Source organism: Myotis yumanensis, unplaced genomic scaffold (genome assembly GCF_028538775.1).
Source record: "Myotis yumanensis isolate MYYU_CA2020_CCGP unplaced genomic scaffold, mMyoYum1.0.hap1 SCAF_8, whole genome shotgun sequence".
Classification (NCBI taxonomy): Eukaryota; Metazoa; Chordata; class Mammalia; order Chiroptera; family Vespertilionidae; genus Myotis; species Myotis yumanensis.
In genome coordinates, this window is record NW_027223759.1 from 91,223,593 (window position 1) to 91,229,841 (window position 6,249).

The window sequence follows — 6,249 nt, forward strand, 5'->3', positions numbered from 1 at the left end:
GATCTCTATTGAATTGGAGTCATTACTTCTGGTCACATTGCTGAATGTGAACCACTCAACAGCCAGGGCTGCCAACAGGTTAGCTGTGAGGAAGCTGATCTGGGGAAAACAAGACTCTACTCCATCTTCAAATATCAAAAAGGTGTCTTTTTTTGTTTCTCATTAAAAAAAATCTACATCTCTAAACTAGAACATAAGTTTCATTTGAAGAATTCATACATGTTATAAAAATAAAAAAGAGCAGTCGGATCCCGGCAGCAGCTGCAGCAGAGCTCATCTTTCCAGGCTATCTTGCTATCTCCTTTAGCTTCCAGAAACATGGCCTCTGGTGTGGCTGTCTCTGATGGAGTCATCAAAGTGTTCAATGACATGAAGGTACGTAAGTCCTCAACACCAGAGGAGGTGAAGAAGCGCAAGAAGGCGGTGCTCTTCTGCCTGAGTGAAGACAAGAAGAACATCATTCTGGAAGAGGGCAAGGAGATCCTGGTAGGTGATGTGGGCCAGACAGTAGACGACCCCTACGCCACCTTCGTCAAGATGCTGCCGGACAAAGACTGCCGCTATGCCCTGCATGACACAACCTATGAGACCAAGAAGAGCAAAAAGGAGGACCTGGTGTTTATCTTCTGGGCTCCTGAGACTGCGCCTCTTAAGAGCAAAATGATCTATGCCAGCTCCAAGGATGCCATCAAGAAGAAGCTTACCGGGATCAAGCATGAATTACAAGCAAATTGCTATGAGGAGGTCAAGGACCACTTCACTCTGGCAGAGAAGCTGGGGGGCAGTGCTGTCATCTCCCTGGAAGGAAAGCCTTTGTGAACCCCCTCCAGCCCCCTGCCCGGAGCATCTGGCCCTCCAGACCTGCCTGTGGGAGGTTGCAGGCTGCCCTCCTTCTGCCAGACCCGAGGGGCTGGAGGGATCCCAGCAGGGAGAGGACAATCCCCTCACCCAGTTGCCAAACAGCCCCCCACCCCCTGGACCTTCCTTCTCCCTCCACCCCTGACAGTTCTGGCTTTTCCAAACAGCTTTTGATCTTCTGATTCCTCCTGGGTTGAAGCAGACCAAGTCCTCCCTACCCCAGGCACCCCAGTTTTGGAGAGGGCCTGTATTTTTTTAAGGACACCCCCTCTTTCCCATGCTGCCCACTTCTAACCGCAACAGTGACTCTGTGCTTGTCTGTTTAGTTCTATGTATAAATGGGATGTTGTGAAGATAACCCCTCCCCGTGCTGCCTGGTTCCCCTCCCTTTTTCCCCCTGGTCTCAGCCACTCATGGAAGCAGGACCAGTAAGGGACCCTTAATTAAAAAAAAAAAAAGGAAGAAAAACAACAATAAAAAGCCTCACTTAAATAAATAAATAAATAAATATTATAAAAAATATCCTGAGGAATTACCATTTACTTTTACATCAACAGAGAAACCGTCTTGGAAGAGTATAACAACAATATACAAACAAGCGGGAGAGGATGAGGGGCGTCATGGTTTTAGGAAGACCGTGCAGAGCTCTTGACACTTATTCAGGAATGGACTTGCCATGTAGCTAATGTGTCCCTTTCTTATGTGGCCTCCAAAGGAGATTATGTGAAACTAATTTAAAAGTGAAATTTCTTGAATTGTGTTGGAAGAGAAAGGAACATGTACAGACGAAAAGGTCTAGGACAGTGGTCGGCAAACTCATTAGTCAGCAGAGCCAAATATCAATAGTACAACGATTAAAATTTCTTTTGAGAGCCAAATTTTTTAAACTTAAACTATATAGGTAGCTATATTGTTATTAACTTAATTAGGGTACTCCTAAGGCTTAGGAAGAGCCACACTCAAGGGGCCAAAGAGCCACATGTGGCTCTCGAGCCGCAGTTTCCCGACCATGGGTAGGAGGGCTGTTTGTGTCAGTGGCTGGGCGGAAAACAGTGATGTAACAAAAAGAATCATGATGACTATCCCATCATAATGGTAATAAGAACGGCTGTTCACTTAGTTCTCATTGTTTACCAGGCACTGTGCTAAGCATTCACATACAGTTTCTTATGTAATGTTACTAATATCTACATAGAGCTGGTCATATTGTTGTCCCCACTTTAAAAATAAGAAACTAGAAGATCAGAAAAGTTAATTAACTTGATGAAAGTCAACCAGTGGCTGAGCTGAAAAGCAAACCCAGCTTCATTTTACTCCAAAAGATTAAAACACATTATTTTTATCAAAGCAAAATGAAATGTAGCAAGGATAAATAATGAATTCTCTTAGCAAGGCTACATGGAGACCCTTCAGTACCCACCACTGTGTCAGTCATCAGCAGTATAGAAAGAACAAAACACGTTCCTGCGTTCGAATTCCTCACAGTCCAGTCAGGGAAGCGAAATCACAAACAAATAACCACAGGCTCTTTAGGTACAAGCTAAACAAGTGGACTCTGGGAAGCTAAAACAGAAAATGATTTAACTAGAAAAATAGAGAGTTGAATTGGTTTGAGTAATTAACACCAGATACTGCGAGAACACCTCCCACTAAATCACAGTGACTGACCCCAGTAAAGATTTGGCCATCGTTTATGCCTCAGTCTGATACAGGTGAGATATTTGTTCAACAGCAACCCAGGGATTTAAGCTTCTTCCATGTTGCAGTTTTGCCACAAACTGGCCTCAAAGAAAGAGAAAGATAGAGGAGGCCCATTGGTTCTTTTTAAAATTATTTTTACCACAGTTTACATTCAATACCCTCCGGTACCAGTTTCAGAGGTACAGCAAAGTGGCCAAAAACCATGCACTCTGCAGAGTGGTCCCCACTGCCCCGGGCACCCACCTGACCCAAACCCCGTTATCTCCACATTACTGACTGCATTCCCCATGCTGCAAACCATCTCTGTGGCTGCTCTGCATAATTGCTTGGCCCACGAGTTAAACATATCACTTCTCACAGCTCATTGAACAAAACAAGTCATACAGCCCCCAAATAACTGCAAAGGAGTGAAAATGTAGGAGAGCATGAGGAATACCTGGAGATCACTAACCCTCCAGTGTAGAGGACTGATGTGAAGACTAGAGCAGTAGGCATGGAACACTAGGGAACTCGGCTGTCTCATCAGAAAATCATTCCTCGGCGAATGAGCTCCGGTAGATTTCTTCTTCACACTCTTCCACTCAAGAGGTGGCTCTTGTTTCTAGAGGAGGAGAGAGCTCTTGCCTGTGAAGGGAGAGTCAATCCCAAAAGGGGAAAAAGGAGAGATAGGACTATGGGAAGTGACTAAGAACTGTTCGGTGAACAGAGGAAAGGGGAAATGCTCAAAGCAAAGATGTAGCAAAACAGTAATGTGTGGCAGGACAGGAAGCTTCCAGCCATTCTTGACAATGTCAGAGAACTGAGTCTCAGGGGCACAAGGGAGGAGTCTGCAGATACTGGGCAATGGCAGGTCATAGTGAGTGCTGTTTGATCATTTAACTCAATCCCGGAGTAAGTAGATGGGTGAAACTGATGTACAAGACCGCACAGAAGTAGACTGGTCTCTGCACAACTAGAGCCATTTTATCATTCCCACAATCCGAGGATTGAAAAGAAATCACAAGGAGAGTGACACCGCTGCCCACTCTATGAAAAAACACACTCAAGCATTCACACATTCACACATACACACCTATTCACACACTCACATGTATCACATGCACATTCATACACTCATATATAATCTCCACACCATCACTTATGCACACATAAACACACTCACATATGCTCACACATACACTCATACATGCCCACACCTACACACTCAAATGTGCCACATACACACTCACACATTCAAGTGTGCCACACACACATGAACACACATTTAATATGCTCACACACTCCCATGTTCCCACATACACACATGCACACACTCACATAGCCCCCCACACAAATGTTTGCATGGAAAGGCGGTAGCAAAATAGACATAGAGTCTACAATTCTATTACTTCATTCAAAATTTGGACTTTGGAAAGATTCAAATGGTTGCAGGTGATGGATCACATAGAGTCTGCATATAATAACACATGTAGGTAGGGGAAGCCCTGGGCTGGAATCCACTCCCAGTGACGGGACCTCTGACGAGCTGCTGGAATTTTCCTAGACTTGGTTTTCTCATTGCTATCGATACGGGGGAAATGTTATCTTTCTTACGTGGCCTCCAAAGGAGATTATGTGAAAGTAATTTAAAACTAATCTGTATTCCATAGAAGTTCACATTTCAAGTGGAGCCCTCCTCCATTTGTGCTGACACCTGAAATAAATTTGAGCATAGACTTTAATAAACAAGGTTCTGAGGGACAAGATGTGGGAGAGAAGGAACAGATGAGGGTCAGAGAGGACTGGGTCTCTGTGCCTGTCTCTGACCCCATTGGGTAACCTCAGAGTAATGCTGAAGTACCAGTAATTAGCAATATGTACTCAGACTGATCAGGAATAATTCATTGAAATTAGAGAGCATCATTTTGTAAGCACTTAATTTTGAAAATGAAATTTCAAAATGCAATACGGCTCTCACTAATGCAAAGGTATAGTTCATTCAAACTAGTTTTAAGCAGGTATTACACACCGAAAAAGATAAAAATAAATAAGACTGTTAGGTCAAGGAAAATAATATGAAGTGTCAGTTTTATAATTATCCTTAAGTAAAAGACCTATCTCTATGCTGAGAGAAGAACCAAAATACATTGGATGGGCATACAGTGAAAGAACCATAAGTCTTTGATATTCATTGATTGGAGAAAAACAAACAAACAAAAACAACTGATGGATGTGAACTGAGCTATTCTAGGTTCCTCAAAGAATAAATGCTGTTACCATTAAGAGCTCATTGTTCACTCCTCTCACTCAGCCCTGACACACAGAGAGCTGGAAAACTGCTGAGTAGAAATGGCATTTGGCTGGGTCCATTTGTGGACAGTCATTAATATCACTAACAGGCCCATGTGTTAGACTTGGCCCAACAAGGGCACCAGATGCATCCTCCCAGGCAACCCGGGACTTCTGGCTGTGACTGAGGTGGGAACACTGCGTCTGCTTCCATTCAGACAGCTGGCTGCTTTGCTCAAGACAGAGCAGCGATGGCACTGTTGCTACGACTCCACTTTGTGAAAAATGAATGTAGTGGTGTGTGGGGGGTGGGGGCAAGGAGAGAAGGGCGCTAGTCCTGGCGCCAGATCTGACCAACAGATAGATGGTGCACTCTTGAGGACAGAGGATAGACAATTAAAAGTTACTCTAGACCTGTCTCTACAGACCCAGCTAAGTTAACTAAATTTAATAAGAACTTACACATAATGTGTATCTAGCCTTGTGGTCAGGAAAGAGATTCAGAAAAAGAAGAAAAGTACGCTTACATAGAATCAGAGCAAGAAATAAATTCCCTGTTGGGGTAAGAGTTAAGCATTTTTTAAGCTCTCTGACAGGGATTCACAGACATTGTTTTAACACTTGCAATCACACTATGAGTAGATACTAAAAGCTCCATTTTCCAAATAATGAAAGCAATGCTGAGCGGGTCTGTGGCTTCCCCAGGTCACACAGTTGATGGGGTGAAGACGTAAACCTCTGATTTTGAGGAACATGTTGTTAGAGTCCACATTAGATCTTAAGGGTTATTGAGTTCAGAAAAGGCAGCTCAGAATGTGACATTTACATAGTGCTCACAGGGCACCTACCATCTTTCTAAGCCCTTTTTCAATTATAACTCATCTAACCTGTCATAGCAAATCCATAATTAGATACTAATATATCTGTGCTGTAAAAATAAGAGCCCAGTAAACAGAGCTTCAGTCAGTAGCCCAAAGTCACAAAACTAAGTGGAAGAGTAGAGATTTGAACCCCAAAGAGGCCGGTACTTCTTATTGCCCACTCCCTATATTAAATAGTCACTGGTAATGTTCATTTTCCCCTTTCCCCCACCCAACATGTGGCCAGGCCTTTGGTTGAGTGGATTATTCATTTGTTTTATCTGTCTTGGATCAAAACAGAAGTTTCCAAACTCCTCACACCTTCCCCATCCTTTGTTTTCAAAACATAGAAAGGTATATTTGCAGCTGATTCTCTTAGACTTGAGGACATGTGAGAATATTGCTGTGCCAGGAAACAGCAGGGAGCACAGGAAGGGTGAAGGGGTGAACACACCAAACCTTTCCTTCTGGAGGCTAGGACTTCAAAGCTTACATGTGGTCAAAGTTCACAAAAGACAGATGGGTAGTTATATTGATAAATATATGACAGAAATATTATAGA

At 43.3% G+C, this 6,249-nt stretch overlaps 1 pseudogene; it reads left to right on the forward strand.

Annotated features, from left to right (window-relative positions):
- Positions 1 to 295: 295 nt before the first annotated feature.
- Positions 296 to 819, forward strand: LOC139015756 (cofilin-1 pseudogene; annotated as a pseudogene).
- Positions 820 to 6,249: the final 5,430 nt, after the last annotated feature.